This window comes from Macrosteles quadrilineatus, unplaced genomic scaffold, assembly GCF_028750875.1.
Source record: "Macrosteles quadrilineatus isolate MER2022 unplaced genomic scaffold, UCM_ALF_1.0 Scaffold_3__2_contigs__length_128488019, whole genome shotgun sequence".
NCBI lineage: Eukaryota > Metazoa > Arthropoda > Insecta > Hemiptera > Cicadellidae > Macrosteles > Macrosteles quadrilineatus.
In genome coordinates, this window is record NW_026542596.1 from 80,697,455 (window position 1) to 80,710,520 (window position 13,066).

Below are 13,066 nucleotides of genomic sequence, written 5' to 3' on the forward strand. Positions count from 1 at the left end.
ATAAATACAACATTTAAAACTAATTTGACGTTCCAAAGATGCACTGCTAGTGAACTAAGAAGTAGGTCGGTCTAAATCCTGAGACCACCAAGGAAAATTTACTATGTGATAATGCCTCAAACCATTGACTAAGGAAATAAAAGTTTCCCTTGTCTGTGCTCAAACCTTAGGTCTTAGGGATATCCTAGCAATATCTCTTTAAACACAACAGGTTTTTAAGTGATGAAAATTGTCTCATGTTTGAACGTATTATTATTAACGTATTTTAAATCTATACTTATTTAATACGCAAGCAGGAATTTTGTGACAATTACTCCTCCGAAACTACTGAACCGATTGACATGTTTTTGGTGTCATTGGAAAGAGCATAACGTGAAGTTGTGCAGGAAACTTTCTTTTTAGGGAAATAATTAGAGAGTGAGGCCCTGGGGCCCTTTAAAGTTTCATATTTCTCCATAAGATTAACATGGGAAACAAAAATTGTTTTAAAACTCCAGCTGTTGTCAGAAATTAAATATTGATAATTGGTCTCCATGGAAGCATGAGAAAATTCACAATGTTTACTTTTGCTTTGACATTTAAATGTAAACAACCAGAACTGTCATATGCCTATTTCACAATTTTAGACAGCTGATAAAAAAAATAAAACAACTATGTGGTAGGTTTATTTAATCTTAAACTATATGATAGATTATTATAAATCTATTTCAATAATTATGAAACAAATTTTTCCCGTTGCGAAGCAAAAATTAATAGTGAGAAGAAAAAGATATGTTGTAAACAGTCAATGTGTAAATTATCGAAGTTGTATTAAAAATGTGTATAATTTTGGATGTTGGTTTGTGTTTAATGATATAAGTTAGTTATTAAATTTTTATTTTAAGTTTTAAGGATTTGGCATATGACTAAGCCTATGATAAATAACACCATTTCAGATTTCTGCCAGTTATTGTCTTCTGTCCTGTAGAGTTTAAATTAACCTACACCTTATTGTCTACAAATTGGCTAGATAACTTAGGTACGGTACTTAAAAGCTGACAGCCTTTTTACGTTGACCTTAAATTGTAAGCTTACATTTTCCCGTCCATGGGCAGTTTGATTGTTAAAAATTCACCCTTTAAAATGGAAAAGGGCTGTAATGTAAATAGTAAGTATTTCCATTGGTTGATAATCTTTTAGTTGGCTCTTTTGCTCTTTTAAAATCATTGGAAATTATGACTGTTATAAGTTTTCAACCAAGTAATTTGTTTGTAAATAACTCCTGTACTTCTTTGCAATTGCTCGATTTCGAGCAACATGTACACTAGTACATAAAAATTCACGAAGTATGCTGATTGCAGTTTTAAATCCAACGTAGATTCTTTTAAACGATCGCGTTGTTTGAATGTATGCATTTGATGGAGTAGATGATTTGAATGAGTAATGCATCAGGCTCAGGTGTGGTGTGTGAAAAATCCTTTGTTGCTGACCCAGCTCAATTAATTACGGCAAAGCCCTTGTAACATGGTCGACATCATAAATTGTTGCTAATGTCAAACAAACTCCATATTGAGTCATTTATCATTTCCCTCACACACCTTAACAACCTATAGATTTTTATTTTACTAAATGTTATTACATTGTACGAACTACACGTGTTTTTAAGCTATTTACACTTTTACTAATTTGTAATTTTACGCATTTTTCAACATAACTAAACAATAAAACATTTCCTAACAACCACATTTGATTGTAAAAAATTAGGGCATGGGTTTTGTACTACGATAAAGTACAAAATAAAAGAGATTAGAATGTAAAATTGCATTGTTTAACAATGTATGTGATGTTAAAAGGAGAAGAAAAGAAGAAAAGCAACAGGAAGTTGTGTGATCGGCTTGCTGCTAGATTAGTTGAATGTTTTTAATAACTGCGAGTTTTGGAAAACAATTTTCATTTTTTCAAATTCAAGGTTTACGATAAAGTTTACCAAGATGAGTCAACAATAAGTTTAAAAGTAATGCCGGAAGATTTGTAAACGAATTTTACATTATGACGTTATAAGAAATCAGTAAACAATAAAACATGAACATGTGTTTACCTTTTATCATCGACTGCATGAATAACAACTTAGTAACATCAACCAAGTAACTAGTAACTTGCTAAGTCTACAGGTTTGCTTCAACAGGAGTATCTAGTTTGCTGTTTTTTTTTAGTAAACAACCTTTTCTTCTTAATATTACAGATTATCCTATATAATATTCCATATACAGGGTGCACCAAAATAACCTGACGGTTTTTAATACTGAATAACTCAAGAACAAAATACAATTTTATGTATTAAATAATGTTATATTGTTCACACTACTAAGGCATTTTAATTTCTGAAAAACTATATCACTTAGGCGATGACCATCTCCTAAATGTAGGCTCCCCATATTTTTTTGCATATTTGCAGTCACGTTCGCCCGAGAAATAGTAGCAATCTCTTCCCGGATACACTGCTTGAGTTCAGGGATGGTTCGAGGTTTCGAAATAAACACTTTGCTTTTTAAATATCCCCGCAGCCATCAGTCACACAAAATTAAGTCTGCGGTGCGAGCTGACCACAGCACATCACCAAACCAAGAGATCACTTTACCGGGAAAGAGTTCACGCAAAACTGTCATTGAATAATTGGCTGTGTGACATGTTGCGCCGTCCTGTTGAAACCATGTGTTGGTCATGTCTATCCCTCTTAACATTCACAGTTTTGGAACCAAAGACCCCATCAGCATTTCCACATAGTGTTCCGGGTTTACAGTGACGGTGTTTTCCCTTTCGTCATTAAAAACATATGGTCCGATTACTCCAAACCGCGCCACACCACACTAGACAGTAACTTTCTTTCGACCAAGTGACGTTTCACCAAACATAATCTAAAAATTACATAACATAAGAAATCGTTCACTACAACAATGAGGTCTCTAGCTACTATAAAAGCTGAGTTATTACGAAACAGAAGCCCTCAGGTTTTTTTGGCGCACCCTTTATAAGGAATATTTTTACAAAATTTCATGATTTTGAGCGTATTTAATCAGTTATAACCACCTCGACCAAATAAACGCAATGTTGTCATGCAATTTACGCAAACTACAAAAAATAAAATGATGCTACTTAAAATAAAAATAAAACATCCCCAAGTCGCAGCCGAACTTCAGAAAGTTATGGCATTTACTTTAAAAACTATGTAGCAATTATTGACTCTACGTGTTGCTTTAGGCAAATTTGGAAACACTCTCACGTACGATGTGCAATAATTCTGTATTAGCACGGAATAAAGACCTAAGTACTATTTTAGTAAGGTTATGTATTTATTCAATTATGCCCGTACAGTAGGCAGCCTATTCTATTGCAGGAGTAGGTAGGCAACATGACACCTGTATCTTGATTGCCTACTTCCCAATGTCGGGCGCTGACCGCTAAGACATAAAAAATAACCAAACTACGATATAGTAATAGTGCTAGCTACTCAGTCAGTATGATAAGAAACAAACGGAGGTTAATTGGTTAACTATTTATTTAGCCGATAAACCATCGTCGATAGTAGAAAGTAATACTGACATAGATTAAAAGAAGTAGACAATGTCTATACTCCTTTTGTCTATGATACTGGTAGTTAGAAAGTATTGAATTTCGAGGTTATGGTTGCTACAGGTATTTTTCTAGTATTCGTGGTTGCTACGCAACGCCAACAATGAGGATAATTGAGTTGTCATGCGTTTGAAAGTAAGGTTTTCTCTATTCGGTTACTTTAAATACTAACTTGATTTTTGGTCCTAACCTCTTTAATGATGTTTCTGATGATCAAATATAACTTAGTGTTCAAGTCAGCTAAACATAATAAATTCCAATAAATAATTAGTTTTTGATTATCTGTGTATCCGAATTTTAACTGCTATTTCCTTTTTATACAATTAACAACTTGGTTTATACGAAGGAAATTTTAATATGCATTTTGGTAATTAGTATTCACATATTATCTAACCGTTGCTGTTTTTTTTCCATTGAAATGCTGGTTTTGTATAGTCCAATTTTTTAATGAAAACACAAACACACAGTTACATAACACACACTTCTTGCTTAACCGTAGTGTTATTTATATCATTTTATCAAGTGTATTATGATCCATACCACAGTCGTCAGTCCTAACATTTGTGACAAAGTAACAGCAAAACTAATTTTATTTTGGGCTGGGAGTAGCCTTTGTGAAACAGTTTTTCAAAGGGACAGAGGACAGGGGCTGATAAATATGATTAACTCTACAATACGACTGGGGGAGGTAGAGGGGGGAAGTTTTGATAGAATTCATTGTCTAAAGGATTATTGGGCAGTCGCCAGTCAGGCAACAATACACACGACCCTGATGCAATACATTGCCCATCTATAAAGCGATTTATTAATTTATTTACAGCTAAATGTGTGTTATCCTATATATTAATAGGGGAAATCGCTAATAGGCAAGTACGTTTTTTATAAACCTTTGTTCTCATCTCGTGTACATCACAGGGGAAATCAACTGTTAGAAAGATATTTGCATGTAGATGTGCAGAATCCCTTTATGAATTAAAATAGGCTTAAAAATAAGCACACAAAATTAATTTTAAATTAAAAAATAACATGGGCCTTTTGGGTTGCCATGCTGGTGACGAAATAACGAAACACAGAAAAGCAAAACAAATCTGAAAAACATTCCAATCTCAAGTACAGCTTGGGTTGAAAATAGATAAGTATGTACACACATTTTTGATCGAGTTTTCGACCACTAGACGACCTCTAGTTTATTTTGTATTGTTAGTGAAATTATATATTGATTTTTAAGTATGCGTGTTACCATATCCCAACAAATTTTGTAAAAAACTAAAAACTTATTGTGAAATTATCTTTATAAGTAATTAGAACTGCGGGAAATTTATTGTTTTACTAACATTGGTCTTGGAAAAGATTTGATAATGGAAACAAAAATCTCTTATTGTAGTTACATTTGGATAACTGATACAAGAGTAAAAGTGTTTACAGAAACGGGAAAAATACAATGGTACCGACCTCAAGTCTTACCATAACGACTACGGTAGTAGCCACTTTCCTAGCGGTGAAATTAAACAAAACAAATCCCAACCCTTTTTATTAAATACAGAATAGTTGCATTGAAAAAATAATTAAAAATACAAATTGAAACAGTGGATGAATAATACAAGTCCAGAGAATGTTCAGTATTTTGAAAAATTTTCAGTCTTAATTTTTAAATCATTCTACCTGATAACTGTGGAAAAATAAATGATATCAAGACTTAAAAATTATTTTATTTCACGTTGTTTATATTTTCTCACTTACAATATCCTCTGTTAAGCTAGGATATTTATTGGAAAGGAAGAAAACAGAAAACAGGAAGTTGTTTGAGTCGGTTCACTAGCGGCGGTGAATATTTCAAACAATCGCGTTTCTCGGAAAACAATTTTAATTTCAACTTTGTTTGCTGAAAACAAGTTTTAGCTTATGATAAAGGTAGGTCAACTATAATTTTCCAGACGAGGATCAGATGATGAGCAGAGGGGTTTTACAAAATTATTAGGAATCATTAGTGTGATAAAGTAAAGATTCTGTGTAGTTGCAAGTCAGTGGGCAGTGGAATTTTGGGAAAACTCCCAAATGCTTTTAGGGAAAAGAGGTCAAACTCCTCAAACGTTGATGCTTCATTTATTGAACCCATCGAGTATATTCATATATTCTAATTTTACCAACGCCTAACTTAGGATCTTAACATTATTAGGCCGATTTTAACATTTTCTTTTACCGTGCCTAAAGAGTATGATTTTTTTTGCATACACAGTTTTGACACAGTACCTTCACCAAAGAAAATTTCAGGTTGTACTGATAATTTAACGAATATTCTCCTATCACATTGCAAATTGCAGGTGTATATTTGATAGGATTTGCCTATTTCTAAAGGGTTAATTGTGCTATTTAAAATCAAGTACAGTCAATATTTCTTCTTGATCAACAGTCTCGAGATGATTATATTAAAACAACCCTCGTGTGAGTTTTAAATCTGCTTCACGTGAGAAGAAACTCTCTTTGGCATCACGGTTTTTAATTACAACTTTTAATGTATTCTCTTTACCTCTGAATAAATAATTTACAATATTTGTTATCATTGTAGTTTTATAACCTGTAAAATGTTACAACAGCTAACTGAAAAAATGACTATATTATAAATGTGATTTTCATTATCATAATATTACCATAAATATTATGGTTCATAGTCAATGCTACGTCTATACAGTACTATAGAAACTTAAAAGTTTGTCCTAAAAAATGATTGAAAACTATCCTAAAACAAACTAAATTTTTGTTTCAAATATGTGTAACCAAGTTTCTGAAATAATACCATCTAGAGAAATTTCACAAGATCAAATTAGTAGGCCTATATGTATATAATTCAAAACAAATGTAACATTGTATCTGTCTGACTATAGCGTTTGGCCAAGACCCCACTACACTACACTATAAATCTAGCTTTAAAGGTAAAGCTAGATTTATTCAAGATAATAAAGATATTTTGGATTTACTCGTTTAACGCATAGGTCAATCCTTAACGGATTTTTACAAGACCATTTTTACGTGGCATTAATACTAATAGTATTTTTCTAGACACAACACTGGCTTAATGGTAAGTTGAACCATTATAGGTTAAAATATAAATACACCAAAACACAGTCCTCTAATGGTAATGCGATAGAATACAAAAATATCGGATTAAACCATCATTTCAATTTGAAAATCGTTGTGCCATAAAACATTTTACCCATAGATTATTTCGCAATTTTCGTTTTCTCAACTAATATTTTATCTTTTGATCAGCTGAGCAAGTTCCCGCAAAACTCACAGTGACGAAATACTTGGAGAAGGAAATCAACTCTCGGCACAGTCGAAGCCATTAATGGAGCGTATCTAAAAGCTAGCTACAGATGCATCCTACAACTTATTGTTAATCCTATGACTTGGTAACAAAAGTTTTTGCCATACATTCAGCCACTCATTTATGATACAACTACGTTCTTTTAGTACTTTCACATTTAGTAAGGATTATTTAAAGTTATTATTTTCAATCTAATGTTTGTCATAAAATGTAAAAATTTGCAGTCATTTTAAACTGCCTGGTAATGACTTAACTTACTGCAGATATAACTTAAATACAGCTCCCTTAATATGAAAAACTAAAAATGACTAGAATATTTTATAGGTTTCTAGCTGACTATGCCATTGAACAAAATTAAAGATAACCTAAATAACCCCATATGGTTAACAATGTATAATTGTTCTACAGAACTCGTGATGCTAACTTTTTATCTCGAACGTATGGTAAAAAAAAACGTTATTGAATATTTAACTTTTGACATAATTTTAAGTATTTTTAAAACACTGGGAAAAATTAGTAATCTTGTTTTTCGATAAGAATGTTTTTCATAATTTTCCGAATAGTGAGAGAAAGTTCTAAGCACTACATTTCTGGAAACCCCAAATGTAGTAGACAAACTTCCATACAGTATTGATGCGCCACTCGTATAATCAACTGCAAGTGAAACCAAAAATAGATTGCATTAGATTCATGTGACGCTAACAAAATAGAGAACTTATTTGGGTGCAGGGTGAGTGCTAAATAAATCATATGGCAAGTCAGCTGATTAAGGTCAGCTGATTCTTTAATGACAGTAATACGTAAATGGCCAATGATGGTATAGAGGTAATATGAATATCTGGTGTGTTACGATAAAAAGGCAGCTCCACAAACCCCTACTTGTAGTAGCGTCCTTCGATATAATGAACTTCCCAACCCTCCATATCTATGTACTGTATAACGAAAGCTCTCTATAGAAATGGATGGTCGTTTATAAGTAATACTGATGCTTGGCCTTATAAACGAACGGTTTGTCAGTGGCCATATTGAATTTATAACTTAATACCATTCAATAAAAATAAACTAAGGCATATTGTAACAGTGTCAAGTGAGAAATACCCCCGCCGCAGCAAACCTGCATACTAAGCGAATTTCCATTTGCCTGATTTGATTTTCAATTAAATCTATTCAAATAACATTAGTTTTAACGAGTACCTAGGATTGCTGCCTACAGGGTAATAAAGTTTGTTTTTTAAATAAAATAATAATAGCTTGGTATAAAATAAATAGATTGGCCAAGTTTGATCCAAATATATGCATAAACAAGCAAACTACAACAGTTTACTTATTCTCCATAAGAATAACATGGGAATTTTTAATTTACAATTTTCTCCATAACTAATAACCATACAAAAACACTACAATATACTGAATTATTTGTTTTTTTAAGCTCTTCAAAATTGTCTAGAGGAAATTTGGGAAATTTTGTGTTTTGAGGGTCAAAAATGAGAAAACCCAATTTTTACCCCATAAATCCCCCCATAAAACCCCGTTCCCATGGTCCGATCATGCTGGTTCGCGAACTCGTTCGAATAAACGTAGGTTTACACGTTTGTACCAAATTTCATCGAAATTGGATCATTTTTGCTCGAGTTATCGTGCTGACGGACACATATACATATATATATGAATTTGAACGGATGGTATTTTTGGCTTCTAGGTACATCAAAATGAAAAAGTAAATCGGCCCCGGGACTAAGTCTAACCATGAGACCTACGGTAATAGCTTATTCCCTATAGGGAAATTCGCTAAAACTAGTGTTGGTAAAATGTATGTATAGTTAGGCATATTACCCTTAGCAATATGGAAGTACCCCTAAATACCAGGTAAAATACATGTAGTTCAGAGGCAGTCCCATATTGCTAAGGGTGTAGGGAAAAATCTCCCTGCACAGAGTTGAATCCAAAGTCTTGAGCCCCTTGGTTTCTATTACCATCGAAGTTTCAAATTCGTAATGAATATACGAATAATTGTTTGAACTCTCGAGATATGAAAGTGTTTACCAGAATTAAAGTCATGTAACTTCTGGTTTCCAATTTTTGTTACGTGTGTAATAGCAAAACCTAGTGTAATATACTATTTATCATTGTAAAAGTTATTATACAGTATACGTATTTGTTATAATTAATTAGAAAAATTCTGATAATATACCATGCCCCAAAAAGAATATCACATCTACAGCTTAATAATATTGTTGTTATAATTAATTAGAAAAATTCTGATAAATTACCATGCCCCAAAAAGAATATCACATCTACAGCTTAATAATATTGTTGTTATAATTAATTAGAAAAATTCTGATAATATACCATGCCCCAAAAAGAATATCACATCTACAGCTTAATAATATTACCGTAACCATAATGGGTCAACTACGGCTAATTTTAAAGCTGCAATAATTAAGTTTTGCTTATTACCATTCAACAGTAATCAGCTGTTCCATTGTTGTTAGCACGTTTGAATTTTTAAAACATACAGGTTTGAAAGCACAATGTATTGAATGGTTTATCGAGACAAAATCTGTGGTGTTATTTTTGTCTAGGGGTTTGTGGAAGATCAAGTGTATCGCTCGCCATCTCAAGTGAGTTTAAAGCAAAGATAAGGGAAGCCTTTGGAAAAATATTTAATGAAATACACCAAACATGTCAGCGGTGAAGCACCAACTTGACTTTCTTCGAATAAATGACTGGGAACATGTAGAGGATAGGCGGTGAAACCATGGAACTTAAGGACAAATTGCATATAAGCATAACTGTTTATCTTTAATAATTAGTATTTATGCCTGTTTACTTTTGATCCCTTCTTTTTGGGACACCCTGTACCAAGGTACCAAGGAAACAACCATATACGTTGGAGAAAAAAAAAATAGCTGAACCATCTATTACAATTGGAATTCCAAGTTCTTAATGGAGGTAATATAAGCTATTTTAGCTCTCGAACTTTAAATATATTTACCCAGTTTATTTTTAAAGGCATGGTAACTATATCATGTAACCATGTAACTATTGCATGCTTTTAAATAACTGTTAGGTTTTAAATGGCAAAACATATACTGTACCTTAATAATATACTAATTTTCTTTAACAGTAATGTTAAACGTATTATTTGTAAGTTTTAAATTTTATCAATAGTGATATTACGTAATAAACAACCATATAAGTTCTTGAATCAATATGTTACAACAATCTACCAAGTTAAACAGTTTTGGTAAAAAGTTTACTTGGATTTAAAAGTTTCAGAAATCGACTCTAACTTACAAGGCTTTCAACTTTCTACTTTCGTGGTTTCTGAAAATGTCTTTCCGATCCAATCAAACTTTTGTAACAAATCCAACAAAAAAAGTTTCCGGTAACAGGTAACACTAAAGTAACTATAATTTAGAGATATACACAATAGAATATTTACAATAGTAAATTAGAATTTCCTTAGTTAGACCTGGTTATAATTTAATTTATAATTTCGTGTGCAATCAATGCTATTAGTCTAGTACAACCACCTAAAAGATTTGACATAATATTTTACTGTGGTTTAAATCAAACTAGAGGTCGTCCAGTGGTCGAAAACTCGACCAAAAATATGTAATGTACAGACCTCTCTATTTTCACCCCACGGTGTAAATAGAACATGTGATTGGAATTTCTTCCATTTAATTTGATTTTCTGTTTATATTTCGTTGTTATTTCGTCACCAACTCATTAGGCCCATGTTAATTTTTTAAATTAATGTTTGTGCTTATGTTTTAGTCTATTTTAATTTATAAAGTAATTTTGCTCATCTACAGGCAAATATCTTTTTAACATTATGCGTAGATTTTCCCTGTGATGTAAACGACCTGAGAAAGTTTTCAAGAAAAATGCTTGCCTATTAATATAAAGGATAGCTATTTTACATACACAGTAGTTTATATTTCGAAGTAGCTGTTTAGAGTTTTCTTTGGATGTGGTATAAGGTCAATTGTAAACTCTTTCGCTTTGAAGAGAGTCCTTCACTATCGACAGAACTGACCTATTTTCTCCTAACAACCACATTTGAAACTACAGACTATTCTGCATATAATTCATCCTATTACTTTTCATGATAGTATAATACTTTTTAATAATCCTTACATTAACCCATTTAGGCATCGCTAATAATAATATAATATCCCAATTGGGAAATAAAGAAAATTTAAATTTATTTACAACTTCAATGAGTTTTGGTTAGTGAATATTTCCTCACTCAATATTGTAAAACGTTCGAGATTTAAAATTTTTTTAATTAATAGGCAAGCATTTTTCTTTAAACCCTTTTTTCTCTGCTCCTGTGAATCGCAGAGAAAATCTACGCAAAAATCCAACTCTTATACTGTTACTGTATACTGTTAGAAAGATATTTTCCTGTTGATGTGCAGAATCCTTCCATAAATTAAAATATACTAAAAATAAGCACTAGTAATGTATTAAAAAAAGATAACATGGACCTTAGGGGTTGTCATGCTGGTAACGAAATAACAACAAAATATAAACATAAATTAAACAAATCGAAAAATCCCAATCACATGTTTTATTTACAGCGTAGGTTGAAAATAGAGAAGTCTGTACATAATATTTGTGGTCGAGTTTCTGACCTCTAGTATAAATTATCAATGAAAAGACCATCATAAATGACTAGGCCACAATTTCACAAGTCCAGAAATCTATTAAATGACCCCCCCTTCCTTCGAATTCTCCAATCAATTCTAAATAACAAATAATTCCTTTAAATAATTTGTGAATACTTACGAGTTTGTTCTTATTGTTTAAGAAAAACTTCCGTTTCCTTTTGGAATATTTAGAGAAGTTTTTATGGAATGGTCGTACAAAATAATTCTGAATATTAATAAATTTCAATGGCGATAACCATACAAACTAAAAACAAAATTGGCACGTGGCTTAGTAGATGGAGTTCTTCAATACAAAACCCCTTCTTTAAGAGACTATTTTTTCTTAATAGGTAAACCTACATAGTAGCATTGACTATATATACCTACTGTACCTACTGTAGGTATATATAGTCAATGATAGTAGACTTCAAACTATTAAGTCGCAGGATTATCGTAAGACATTGGTAATCTGCTGGATTTGAATCCGGTACTTGAGGACAAAAGGTGTATGCTATACCCACTCTTCTATCCGTTGTCGGTCAACTACAAATTAAGACTACACATTTCATCTATACTGAAACTATAACCTTCTCGTTAGTGGCTTATAACTCTGAAGTTTTACAATTTCCGCCAAAGCCCCGTATGTGCCGCTCCGACGGTCGCCCGATTCGAAACACATGTTCACGAGAAAAAGGGCCTTTCGGGTTTTATTTTTCAGAAAGGGATTTTAGTTAGTTGTAAAGTGAAATCGGAGAGCGCCCCCTCTACTCCCTCCAAAAGCGAAGACGTCCCGCCAATACAGAACAGCCCAGGTCCGTAGTTGTGAGCACGACCGCGTGGTGAGCTCAAGTCGCACCGTCGCACGCGCACACACCGGCACGAGCGCAATTCTGTATAATTTGTATACGTTTGTAATGTCGTGACGATCAGTGGTTCCTTTTTAGTTCAACGTCCTTTTTTGGATTCAAGGTAAGTTTTTAAGGGTTTAATTCTTAAAAATTATTTGTAGTTTTATTTTAATATGTTTTAGTTATTTTTTATTTTAATCGTTGCATTTTAATTTAAATTAATCCTTAGATAAGCTATGATTAAATATTAAATGTTTTCATGTACATCGTCTTTTACTAAATCTGTTGATTAATTTGATTTTAATATGAATTTTACGTTAATATATTTTTGTTTGTATTGTTTATGTACAATGTTGGGATAAACACTGGGTAAATTTAAATTATACTGTATTATAAATGTATACAATCCTTTGACTTGCATTTACAATGGCTTACAGAACAAATTAGATAGTCAATGCTAAGAATATCATTGATTTCACTTTTACATTGTTTATGTTGTGGCGTCGTCTAAATAATAATAAACGCTCGTGGAACGATTCTCTTATCACAGTGGAACCTCAATAACAAGAATATCATTGGGATTATTGAATATGACTTGTTACCAAGGTTGACCTCTATCAATG

The 13,066-nt window shown here is 32.3% G+C and overlaps 1 protein-coding gene across 1 annotated transcript in view; it reads left to right on the forward strand.

The window, feature by feature from the left end:
- Window positions 1-12,474: 12,474 nt before the first annotated feature.
- The window catches only part of LOC128989942 (phosphoinositide 3-kinase adapter protein 1-like), a 95,814-nt gene continuing 95,222 nt past the window's right edge, over window positions 12,475-13,066 (forward strand). The window contains exon 1 of the mRNA XM_054412107.1: window positions 12,475-12,564. The gene's annotated coding sequence lies outside the window, so the exon portion shown is untranslated. The remainder of the gene's footprint in view (window positions 12,565-13,066) is intronic.